The sequence below is a fragment of the Myxocyprinus asiaticus genome, chromosome 5 (assembly GCF_019703515.2).
Source record: "Myxocyprinus asiaticus isolate MX2 ecotype Aquarium Trade chromosome 5, UBuf_Myxa_2, whole genome shotgun sequence".
Classification (NCBI taxonomy): Eukaryota; Metazoa; Chordata; class Actinopteri; order Cypriniformes; family Catostomidae; genus Myxocyprinus; species Myxocyprinus asiaticus.
In genome coordinates, this window is record NC_059348.1 from 10,916,230 (window position 1) to 10,929,605 (window position 13,376).

Below are 13,376 nucleotides of genomic sequence, written 5' to 3' on the forward strand. Positions count from 1 at the left end.
CATGGCTTATGTTGAACCTGATATGTCAGCTTCTCCTCTGGTGTCAGAAGCTTTTCCTGTTCCTAGAGACCACACACTGTTGCCTCTGGTACTCCATGAATCAGGCTCCGCTAGGCTTGGACATCCTAGCCCGCAAATGGCCAGCGTAATGCAAATATGTGTTCCCTCCCATTCGTTTGCTACCCCAAGTGTTGAGCAAAATTCAGGAAGACAGGGAAACCATGTTGTTGGTTGCAACGGAGTGGCTCAACCACCCTTGGTTCCTAGTGCACCCCACCCCCCATGGAAAATTTCATTTGGACGAGATCAGGCACAAGGCACAATTTGGCATCCCCGGCCAGAGCTGTGGAATCGTCATGTCTGGCCCCTGAACGGAGTTTGTCTGACACAGATGGAAAAAAAAGCCACTGATTGACACACAGTAGAGCCCCCTCAACTAAGTGGTTATACCTTGAAGTGACGAGTTTTCACTGACTGGTGTTCCTCCCAGTGTGATGCCACTTCCTTCAGGGCTCAGGTTGTTACATGCTTTCTCATTAATCTGGCCTGTGAGGGTGCTACACATGTATATTGACCAAACGAGTCTATTCAGGCTGACGGATCAGCTCTTTGTCTAATTTGGAGACTGCTCAGAAGGTTAGGCCATCTCCAAGCAAAGACTTTCTCCCTGAGTTGTCGACACCATTGTGCTCGCTGCATGCTGGTTATGACTGTAACCCTGGTTCCCTGAAAGGAGGGATCAAGATTCTGCATATGCTCACCGCACTACGGATTTCTCGCTGTTTAGGTACTGAGAGATGGGCTCTCAAACCTTCAATCAAAAATCCTGATGAAATGGTGCTGTGCTCCGGTTACTGCCCAAGATAATGCGTGCATCAGGAATGGAGCGTCAAGTGCCATCTACCAATACATTTGTGTGATTTTTTTTTTTTTTTTTTTTTTTTTTTTTTTTTTTTAAAGTGTCAGAGATTGTCACTCCTGGGAGCAGTTTCTCATAGCATCAGATTATGATGCAGAATCTCGTTCCATGCTTTCAAGGAACCAGGATTATAATCATAACCAGTACGTTTTCCTTCATCAGTACCTAGCTCTAATGCTTAATGCAGATAGGAAAGCTTTGAGTTTAGGCTGCTATGTCCACTCCAGGCAAAGTGGGAGAATAGGAGTTATTTGCGTTTTTGTTTGTTTTTGCTGTGTACCATTCATAGTTCTCTATTCAAGTTTTTGCATCTCTCGTTCTCCACAGAAAACTCTTTGTTTTAATTTTCAACATCAACAAGTCTATGTCAACTGGTCAAGTCTAGCACTGGACGAGGGGTGGTTGTACAAGGTTAACTTAAATTGGCTGGAATGTGAAAGACTTAAATTACAGGGTAAAATGTATCATTCTCCCACTTATCTTTAAGCCAGTATCTGTTTTCTGCTGGAAACTCATCTTAAAAACTCAAGTCCTAAAAAAAATTTAAGGTCACGGGCAGGCAGGTTTTCCATTCAGGATTTAATTGGAAAGCCAAAGGTACAGCTATTTTGATAAGGACACATCATTTATTCCTATAAGCTTTTACATGAATATTATGACCATTATTATTATATACTGTATAAATACAGTGCATTCAAAAAGTATTTAGACCCCTTAATTTCTTTCACATTTTGTTATGTTGCAGCCTTATGCTAAAATGCTTTATTTTTTTCACTTCAATCTACACGCCATACCCCATAAGGACAAAGAAAAAACAGATTTTTTTAACACTGCAAATTTATTAAAAAGAAAAAACTGAAAGAACACATTGACATAAATATTCAGATCCTTTGCTATGACACTTGAAATTTAGCTAAGGTGCATCTAGTTTCTCTGGATCATCTTTGAGATGTTTGTACACTTTGATTGGAGTCCACCTGTGGCAAATTCAATTGATTGGACATGATTTGGAAAGGCATATACCTGTCTATATAAGGTCTCACAGCTGAAAATGCATATCAGAGCAAAAACCAAGCCATGAGGTCAAAGGAACTGCCTGCAGAGCTCAGAGACAGGATTGTGTCAAGGCACAGATCTGGGGAAGGCTTAAAAAAAAAAAAAAAAACATTTGGCTGCATTGAAGGTTCCCAAGAGCACAGTGGCCTCCATAATTCTTAAATGGAAGAAGTTTGGAACAACCTGGACACTTCCTGGAGCTGGCTGCTCAGCCAAACTGAGCAATCAGGGGTGAAGGGCCTTGTTAAGAGAGGTGACCAAGAACCTGATGGTCACTCTGGTTGAGCTCCAGAGATTATGTGTGGAGATGGGAGAAACTTGCAGAAATACAACCATCACTGCAACACTCCACCGATCTGAGCTTTATGGCAGAGTGGCCAGAAGGAAGCCTCTCCTCAGTGCAAGACACATGAAAGCACCTAAAGGACTCTCAGACTGTGAGAAACAAGATTCTCTGGTCTGATGAAACTAAGATTGAACTGTCTGGCCTCAATTCCATGCGTCATGTCTGGAGGAAACCAGGCACCACTTATCACCTGCGCAATACCATCCCAATGGTGAAGCATGGTGGTGGTAGCATCATGCTGTGGGGGTGTATTTCAGTGGCAGAGACTGGTCAGGGTTGAAGAAATGCTGAACGCAGCAAAATACAGAGATATCCTTAATTAAAACCTGGTCCAGAGAGCTTAGGACCTCAGACTGGGCCGAAGGTTCAACTACCAACAGGACGTTGACCATAAGCACACAGTCAAGACACCGCAAGAATGGCTAAGGGACAACTCTGTGAATGTCCTTGAGTGGCCCAGCCAGAGCCTGGACTTGAACCCAATCGAACATCTCTGGAGAGACCTGAAAATGGCTGTTCGGTCCCCATCCAACCTGACAAAGCTCGAGAGGATATCCTCAAAATCCAGAAAATTCCCAAATCCATGTGTGCAAAGCTTGTCGCATCATACCCAAAAGGACTTGAGGCTGTAATAGGTGCCAAAGGTGCTTCAAATAAGTACTGAGATAAGGGTCCGAATACTTACACTGATTAGCCACAACATTAAAACCACTGACAGGTGAAGTGAATTTATTAACATTTATTATCTCATTACAGTGGCACCTGTCAAGGGGTGGGATATATTAGGTAGTAAGTGAACAGTCAGTTTTTTTTTTTTTCTTGTTTTTATTTTTATTAACATTTTTTATTGTTTCAACCATTAAATATACATAGCAGAACACACATATACAGAATCAATAGAACAGTCAGTTCTTTTGTTTTTTGTTTTTTTTCCTTTTCTCCCCAATTTGGAATGCCCAATTCCCAATGCACTCTAAGTCTTTGTGGTGGCGTAGTGACTCGCCTCAATCCGGGTGGCGGAGGATGAATCTCAGTTGCCTCCGCATCTGAGACTTTCAATCCGTGCATCTTATCACGTGGCTTGTTGAGCGTGTTACTGCGGAGACATAGCAACATATTCACGCTATTCTCTGCTACATCCATGCACAACTCACCACATGCCCCACCGTGAGCGAGAACCACATTATGGCAAGGAGGTTACCCCATGTGACTCTACCCTCCCTAGCAGCCGGACCAATGTGGTAGCTTAGGAGACCAGGCTAGAGTCACTCAGCATGCACTGGATTCAAACTTGCGACTCCAGGCTTGGTAGTCAGTGTCTTTACTCGCTGAGCTACCCAGGCCCCCTAACAGTCAGTTCATGAAGTTCATGGGTTGGAAACAGGAAAAATGGGCAACCTTTTTTTTTTTTGCTTCTGAGACAGTCAATCCACGCATCTTATCACATGGCTTGCTGTGCATGACACCGCAGAGAATAACAGAATGGGAGGCTAATGCTACTCTCCACGATCCACGCACAACTTACCACGCGCCCCATTGAGAGCGAGAACCCCTAATCGCGACCACGAGGAGGTTACCCAATATGACTCTACCCTCCCTAGCAACTGGGCCAATTTGGTTGCTTAGTAGACCTGGCTGGAGTCACTCAGCACACCCTGGATTTGAACTTGCGACTCCAGGGGTGGTAGTCAGTGTCAATACTTAAGGATCAGAGCGACTTTGACAAAGGCAAATTGTGATGGCTAGACGACTGGGTCAGAGCATCTCTTAAACGGCAGGTCTTGTGGGGTGTTCCCGGTATGCCGTGGTTAGTACCTACCAAAAGTGGTCCAAGGAAGGACAACCAGTGAACCGGCCATTGGGTCATGGGCGCCCAAGGCTAATTGATGCGAAAGGGGAGCGTAGGCTAGCCCATCTGGTCTGATCCCACAAAAGAGCTACTGTAGCACAAGTTGCTGAAAAACTTAAGGCTGGCCATGATAGAAAGGTGTCCGAACACATTGTGCATCACAGCTTGCTGCGTAGCTGCAGATTGGTTAGAGTGTCCATGCTGATCCCTGTCCACCGCTGAAAGCACCTACAATGGGCACGTGAGTGTCAGAACTGGACCATGGGGCAATGGAAGAAGGTGTCCTGGTCTGATGAATCATGTTTTCTTTTAGATTATGTGGATCATGTGCGTGTGCGTCCTTTACCTCGGGAAGAGATGGCAGCAGGATGCACCATGGAAAGAAGGCAGGCTGGCGGAGGCAGTGTGATGCTCTGAGCATTGTTCTGTTGGAAACCTTGGGTCCTGGCATTCATGTGGATGTTACTTTGACAAATACCACCTACCTAAAGATTGTTGTAGACCATGTACACCCCTTCATGGCAACAGTATTCCCTGATGGCAGTGGCCTCTCTCAGCAGGATAATTCTCCCTGCCACACTGCAAAACTTGTCCAGGAATGGTTTGAGGAACATGACAAAGAGTTCAAGGTGTTGACTTGGCCTCCAAATTCCCCAGATCTCAATCTGATTGAGCATCTATGGAATGTGCTGGACCAACAAGTCTGATCCATGGAGGCCCCAACTCGCAACTTACAAGACTTAAAAGATCTGCTGCTAACGTCTTGGTGCCAGATACCACAGGACACCTTCAGAGGTCTTGTGGAGTCCATGCCTCGATGGGTCAGAGCTGTTTTGGCGGCAAGAGGGGGACCGACTTGATATTAGGCAGGTGGTTTTAATGTTGTGGCTGATCGTTGTATGTCAATTTGATATTTCAGTTTTTTCTTTTTTAATAAATTTGCAAAGTTATCATAAATCTGGTTTTTGCTTTGCCATTATGGGGTATGGAGTGCAGATTGATGTACAAAAATATTTAAAGCATTTTAGCATAAGGCTGCAACATAACAAAATGTGAAAAAAATGAAGGGGTCTGAATACTTTCTGAATGCACTGTGTGTGTGTGTGTGTATGTATATATATATATATATATATATATATATATATATATATATATATATATATATATATATATGTGTATAGGTCCTTAAAAATTAGATATATATAGGTCCTTTTAAAAGAAAAAAAAAAAAAAGTAATTTCTTGTCACCATTTTTTCAACAAATGCAAACCTGCTGGCTATTATATAAATATTTCAGTGTCTGGTGGTCACACCTCTAACAATTGTATGGAAAACGCATCCTTCTGTTAGGGTTCTTTTAATTTGGACTTTTCTGTGTCAGTTAGATTTTTATTTCATTTTTTTGGCCCATTTTATCAGTGGAAAAAATCTGCCTATTAATTATCCACATATAATTATGCACAGGGTATTGGTAGCTTTAAGCTATGAAGGATTAGATATCACCTGAAGAGATTTATACTTAGCATTTATTCAGGTTGATATTGTTTTGAATTTGGAAATATATGCCTGGAAATAATATATAAGAATAATGACTTGCCTAATAATTGTGCATGCACTGAATCTCATTTTACGTTTCTATAAAATTGATTGTTTACTATTTAATCTGTTCCTTTTAGACCTGATGGAAATGAAAGAGAAAAGTCAAGAAATGAATGAAGAGACGGAGGGACATCCGTGTCAAAAACCTCAGAATGTTGTAACTGCAGAAAAATCTGTTAATTGCACACAGACTGAAAAGCAATTCACACAAAAAATAACTCAAAAAACAGGATCCGAAAAATCTTTTATCTGCCCTCAGTGTGAAAAGAGTTTCACACGTTTAGGATACCTTAAGAAACACATAACGGTCCACACTGGAGAGAAGCCTTTCACATGTCATTTGTGTGAAAAGGGTTTCACTCATAAAGGAAGCCTTAATGAACACATGAGAGTTCACACCGGAGAGAAGCCTTTCACATGCCACCACTGCGGAAAGAGTTTCTCACATAAAGGAAACCTGAAGATTCACATAAGAGTTCACACTGAAGAGAGTTGTTTTACTTGCCCTCAGTGTGGAAAGGGTTATACAAATAAAGAAAACCTGAAGTGTCACATGAGAATTCACACTGGAGAAAAGCCTTTTGCATGCCATCTGTGTGGGATGAGTTTCACTCGTAAAGTAATCCTTCAGTCTCACATAAAAACTCACACTGGAGAGAAGCCTTACACATGTCTTCATTGTGGAAAGAGTTTCAAAGATAAAGCATACCTGAAGCGTCACATGAGAGTTCACACTGGAGAGAAGCCTTACGTGTGCCCTGAGTGTGGAAAGAGTTTCACACATAAAGGAAACTTTCAGACTCACATAAGAGTTCACACTGGAGAAAAGCCTTCCACATGCACTCAGTGTGGAAAGAGTTTCTTACATAAAGGAAGCCTTAATGATCACATGAGAACTCACACTGGAGAGAAACCTTTCACATGCACTCAGTGTGGAAAGAGTTTCACATGTAAAGGACACCTTAAGAATCACATAAGAACTCACACTGGAGAAAAGCCTTTTACATGTGATCAGTGTGGAAAGCGTTACAAAGTTCAAATAAGCCTAAAAAGGCATATGAAAATTCATTCTGGAGAGGATTGACACCAATGTGTCTCGGTGTGCCAAGAGGTTTGCAGACAGCAGCATTTTCAAAATTCATCAGCACTTGCAATCTAGAAAAAGGACATTTAGTTATAATTATTGTGGAAACACTAAGTAGTATTCCATATGCATACCAGCTTCAACTTTATAATTCATACAAACTAACTGTGATAATGTTATGTTCTGTAACCATTTAAAATATGTAATCTTTTCATACAGTACTGTTAATAAACCTTTTTCTCCTCCAAACCATGTGTAATTAAATGGTAATGTTAATTTTGATGTTACACATTTAGATTGCATCAAAAATATGGTTACAATTTTGCTATGCTAAATATTTTCCTGTATAGAAACATATAAATTACATTGTTGAAAGAAGTAGCAGTAGATAGTAAAAGACAAGATGTGGGAAGTTTTACCGTCATTCTTTTAACATTTCTTTAGCCATACAGCAAGAATCACTGAACATCTTTGACCAGATATCATGTCAATAACCCTCTCATGCATAAACTGCTTCAGCTCAGCCATATTCTAAGGATATCTGGTGTGAATAGATCTTGTGAGGTTTATTTCAGCATTTCTTTCTTTCATCACATTCCCAATGGTTCAGAAGTTTACACACTTTGTTAATATTTGGTAGCATTGCCTTTATATTGTTTAAATTGGGTCAAACATTTTGGGTAGCCTTCAAAAAGCTTCTCACAATAAGTTGCTGGAATTTTGGCTCATTCCTCCGGACAGAACTGGTGTAACTGAGTCAGGTTTGTAGGCCTCCTTGCTCTCACATGCTTTTTTAGTTCTGCCCTCAAATTTTCTATTGGATTGAGGTCAGGGCTTTGTGATGGCCACTCCAATACCTTGACTTTGTTGTCCTTGAGCCATTTTACCACAACTTTGGAGGTATGCTTGGGGTCATTGTCTATTTGGAAGACCCATTTGCGACTGAGCTTTAACTTCCTGGCTGTTGTCTTGAGATGTTGCTTCAATATATCCACATAATTTTCCTTCCTCATGATGCCATCTATTTTGTGAAGTGCACCAGTCCCTCATGCAGCAAAGCACCCCCACAACATGATGCTGCCACCCCCATGCCTCACGGTTGGGATTGTGTTCTTCGGCTTGCAAGCCTTACCCTTTTTCCTCCAAACATAACTATGTTCATTATGGCCAAACAGTTAACTTTTTGTTTCATCAGACCATTTCTCCAAAAAGATCTTTGTCCCCATGTGCACTTGCAAACTGCAGTCTGCCATTTTTATGACGGTTTTTTCGCAAGTTGTTGAGCTTGTTGCTTTTTCTGCATGTCGTGGTGCCGTTTTGCGGCCCTTCTCAGCCTGTCACGGCCCGTTCGCCACCGTTCTGCTGTTTTGCGGCCGGCCCACCGGGAAAATTCCCGTTTCTTCCTATGGCCAGTCAGCCCCACTGGAATTGTGATATTCAATTAAAAGTGAAACAATCTGTCTGTAAACAATTGTTGGAAAAATTACTTGTGTCATGCACAAAGTACACGTCCTAAACGACTTGTCAGAACTATAGTTTGCTAATATGAAATATCTGGAGTGGTTGAAAAATTAGTTTAATGACTTCAACCAAAGTGTATGTACATTTCTGACTTCAACTGTACTTCGATGTTTAGGGTCATTGTTCTGCTGAATCACCCAACTTCTGCTGAGTTTCAGCTGTTGTACAGCCACTATGATATTATCCTGTAGGATATCTTGATAAACTTGGTAATTCATTTTTCCCTCAGTGATGGCAGACAGTCCAGACCCCGAAGCAGTAAAGCAGCAGCAAACCAGCCCCAAATAATGATACTCCATACTTTACTTCACCGTTGGGATGATGTTTTCATGTTGGTATGTGGTGCCCTTTTTACCCCATAAGAAATACTCCTGTTCTTCCCAAACAATTCAACCTTAGTTTCATCAGTCAACAAAACATTTTTCCAGTAGCGTTGTGGAGTGTCAAGGTGGTCTTTGGCAAACTTAAGGCATGCAGCAATATTTTTGCTGGAAAGCAGCAGCTTCCTTCGTGGTGTCCTGCCGTGGACACCATGCCTGTTTAATGTTTTTGTATAGTAGACAGAGATGTTAACCAGTTCCAAGTCTTTTGCTGTCACTCTATGGTTCTTTTTTACCTCATTGAGCATTCTGCGGTGTGCCCTTTGAGTCATCTTGGCTGGTCGGACACTTCTAGGGAGAGTAGCCACAGTACTAAATCATCTCCATTTATAGAAAATTTGTCTAACTGTGGACAGATGAATATCTAAGCTCTTCGAGATGACTTTGTAACGCTTTCCAGCTTCATGCAATGCAACAATTCTTGATCATCGGCCTTCTGAGATCTCTTTTTTGGAAGGCACAGGCCACTTTAGTAGATGCTTCTTGTGAATAGCAAACTCAAAATGTTTGAGTGCTTTTTATAATTCAAGGTAGCTCTAACCCACACCTCCAATCTCGTTTCATTAATTGGATGCCAGGTATGCCAACTCCTGAATCTTATTAGCTTTTGTTGACATCATTAGCCAGGGGTTCACATACTTTTTCCAACCTACACTGTGAATGTTTGAATGATGTATTCAATATATATACAAGAACAATACAATAATTTGTGTTATTAGTTAAAACAGATGGTGTTTATTCATTATTGTAACTTGAAGATCATACCAAATTTATACATAAATGCAAGTAATTCCAAAGGGTTCACATACTTTTTTTGCCACTGTAAACTATTGGCAATTTGTAGATAAGCAAAGAATGTGCCTTTTTTAAAACCAATTAGCAATAGCAATTGTTGTTAACTTATAAAGTAACATACTGAATGAAATTAAACATTTACAGAATTTAACATTGTTACTGTTCCTGTAAATTTTGCTTGCAAAAGATTGGTCAGAAAATGTGAGATTAATGAATAGACCAATCAAAATGTTCTTGTAGCTTATTTGGTAGAACATGCTGCTAGCAAGACTAGGGTCATTGTATGTATACCTTGAATGCACTGCATGTAACTTTGGATAAAAGTGTCTGCCAAATGCGTAAATGTAAAATTATTTTATTCTGTTGACAGCCATTGTTTAACAGTAAGAAATAAAAATGAATCATAACTCAATCATAACTTAACTCAGTTATTTTTTTCTCTCTCTTACTTTGCAACATAAAGAGAAATTATTTATTTTGGAACAAATACACTTACTATATAGAAACTGAATATGTGAAATGGATCAAACAGAAACAGGACTAGAGCATAAAAAAATGAATTTGCGGTGACGCCATTCCAGCCCATATTAAACACCGTTTAAGACTATACCCCCATGAGCCACAACATTAAAACCACCTGCCTAATACTGTGTAGGTCCCACTTGTGCCGCCAAAACAGCACCAACCTGCATCTCAGAATAGCATTCTGAGATTATATTCTTCTCACCACAATTGTACAGAGCGGTTATCTGAGTTACCGTAGACTTTGTCACCAGTTTGAACCAGTCTGGTCATTCTCTGTTGACCTCTCTCATCAACGAGGCATTTCCATCCGCAGAACTGCCGCCCACTGGATGTTTTTTGTTTTTGGCACCATTCGGAGTAAATTCTAGAGACTGTGGTGCGTAAAAACCCAGGAGATCAGCAATTACAGAAATACTCAAACCAGCCCATCTGGCACCAACAATCATCCATATGATTATCTAATCAGCCAATCGTGTGGCAGCAGTGCATAAAATCATGCAGATACGGGAGTTTCAGTTAATGTTCACATCAGCCATCAGAATGAGGAAAAAAATGTGATCTCAGTGATTTCAACCGTGGCATAATTGTTGGTGCCAGATGGGCTGTTTTGAGTATTTCTGTAACTGCTGATCTCCTGGGATTTACAACTGAATTGACTCAATGGTGCCAAAAACAAAAAAACATCCAGCGAGGAGCAGTTCTGTGGACAGAAATGCCTTGTTGATGAGAGAGGTCAACAGAGAATGGCCAGACTGGTTCAAACTGACAAAGTCTACGGTAACTCAGATAACCACTCTGTACAATTGTGGTGAGAAGAATATCATCTCAGAATGTGAAACATTCTGTTTTGGCGGCACGAGGGGGACCTACACAATATTAGGCAAGTTGTTTTAATGTTGTGGCTGATCGGTTTATTTCTGTACAGCTGCTGTGGAACTTAAATTTGAATTGAAATTTAAAGATTTGTCCTCAGGTGTGTTCATCTAACATTGCTCTTAATACTGGAAGAAAAAAGATACACAATCAACTTTATACAAAGTAAATATTTTCAAGATATTTTAATCAATTATTTTAGCTTTAGCACATTGATAATATAAAAATCAGTTAAATTAATGAAATTGTGAAGCATCCTTGAGCTCTGGAAAGGCGCCATATAAATTAAACATATTATTATTATTATTATTAATTATACAAACAACATGTTGTCTTAATAAAATAAATCACACATACTATTTGTCTCACACAATATAATTTGGTCTTTGTACATGAAAATAATTATATAGCTGCCTTTATATTTTAGTAATTGAGTCCCTATGGAAATCCCAAACTTTCCATATTGAAGAATAAAAATGGACAACATCTGTGTGCGTGCGTGTAAAAGTAACCTATATATGTATTTCACCAACATCCCTCGTTTTATTAATTGCTTCCTTTTTATAATATCCTATGCAATTCGTGATTTTGGACGCTGCTTAAGGGACTTTTATTTTGCTTTTCGGCACAATCTGCGTTGTTGTGATGTCATAAGAGCTGCGACGCAGCTTCTCTGTTGTGTATCGGTTTATAAAAGGTTTGTGTTTACAGCGTTACTGTATTTATGCTGTGTAAAACTATACAAAACTTTAAAAAGTGGTTAAAAGATTTTTTTTTAACCGCTCCAACAACATGGTTATCATGAAATCATTATGATTTTGTAAATTGAAATGAATGTAGCTTATGACTTAATGAACTATTGATATGCATTATGTGAAGTGCATTTGTTTATCATTTTATTGATTATTCTCAACATCTTCAACATGACAGAAGTTTCCAGATGAGGAGGAAAAACTCCAGGTGAAACGACTGAGATCTGCTTGACATAAAGATGGAGTTTATTACAGAAGACAATAAAAACATGAGTTATCCAGAACCATGCAGAATAAAAAGTGAAGATACTGACGAACAAAGAGGTTGGTGTCCATTCTTGATTCTTCATGAATTACTGTTAATGTAGCAAAGCATCAAGTTCATCAAATTTGTTGGCTTAGGAAATAATACAAGGCAGTTAAACCAATTAAACACAGAGTCTGACTCTGACAGACAAAATGCCATATCAAAATGCACCTATATCATAATAGCGCGCAGGGTTTGAAATTAATACCCATCAAATGCGGGTATTTCATGTGCAGTGTAGGGTAATTTTGCTCATCTACCCACCACTGTGGCGAGTGACCTGTTGAGTCGGCGTCAGACTAGCAGACTCCAAACTACTCTATTTTGGCCGAGGGTGTCACACATGTGGACTGTTTTGCTGAGATCTTGCTCTCTTCAGTCGGAGGTATGACACACTTGCCGATCCAGAACGGTGGAGAGATGACAGACATACCCAGTCACTGCAACTCTCTCTCTCTCTGATTCCCGGTCGCATGGACCTCGCTGAAATAACAACAGGAGTACCACTTGAGTATAAAAAATTAGAGTGATTTATGACGTTCTCAGACCTGTAGCTGGCTTGATTTGTAAAATAGTTACAATGTTGCATTTTCTTCATTTAGAAGATTTAGCTCATACATCTGTATACCAGTTAAAATGCTATACTTGTACAAATTTGGCAATGGGTACAAAATATCTGAGTACTGTTTATGTCACCTGGAACAGAATGCGTTTCTAGTCAGAGGTTGCACTGCAAGTAAACATTATCCGACACACGGATGGGGATGAGTTGTAAAATTTCCGTTGTGGTTATTTTTACCTGTCATTAGTTGCTATTGCATTGAAAAGTACCTGTTCTCACAGTCACTGCCTCTCACGCCTGCACATACACACTGAGTGAAGAAGCCAAGGGCTGTCACGATTATGACATTTGATTATAACAATTGACAATTGTCAAACAAATAATTGCTATTATGACAATTAATTGTCTGTTTTAGGGCTCTCACGGTTATGAAAGCCCTAAAATAGACAATCAGTCTTCATAATTGCAATTATTTGTATGACAATTAATCGTCAAAGCCCCATGAATTCCAGTAACGTGTTGACCTACGGCTTTCTTCTCCAGAGATCCATCAGGCACTGTATGTTCGTGGTTTTTATAGGGATATTGTTTGGTTCATTGGTCCGTTGGGTCGGATTGCATTCTCACCACAAGCGAACCGCTCCAGAGTTTGTTTGCAGTCAGTCCGAGACCATTTCGTCCATGTGGACTCGGACCGAATGTTTTAGTGCGGATCTGAGTGCAATTGCGGTGTTCATATATGCCTATACGAAATGAACCGAAAGAGAAAACACACCAGGTTCTGAAACAAATGCTCCAAACATATATG

General features: G+C 40.1%; 1 pseudogene; it reads left to right on the forward strand.

Moving 5' to 3' along the window:
• Positions 1-13,376, forward strand: part of LOC127440574 (zinc finger protein 850-like) — a 57,899-nt pseudogene that overhangs the window by 29,503 nt on the left and 15,020 nt on the right.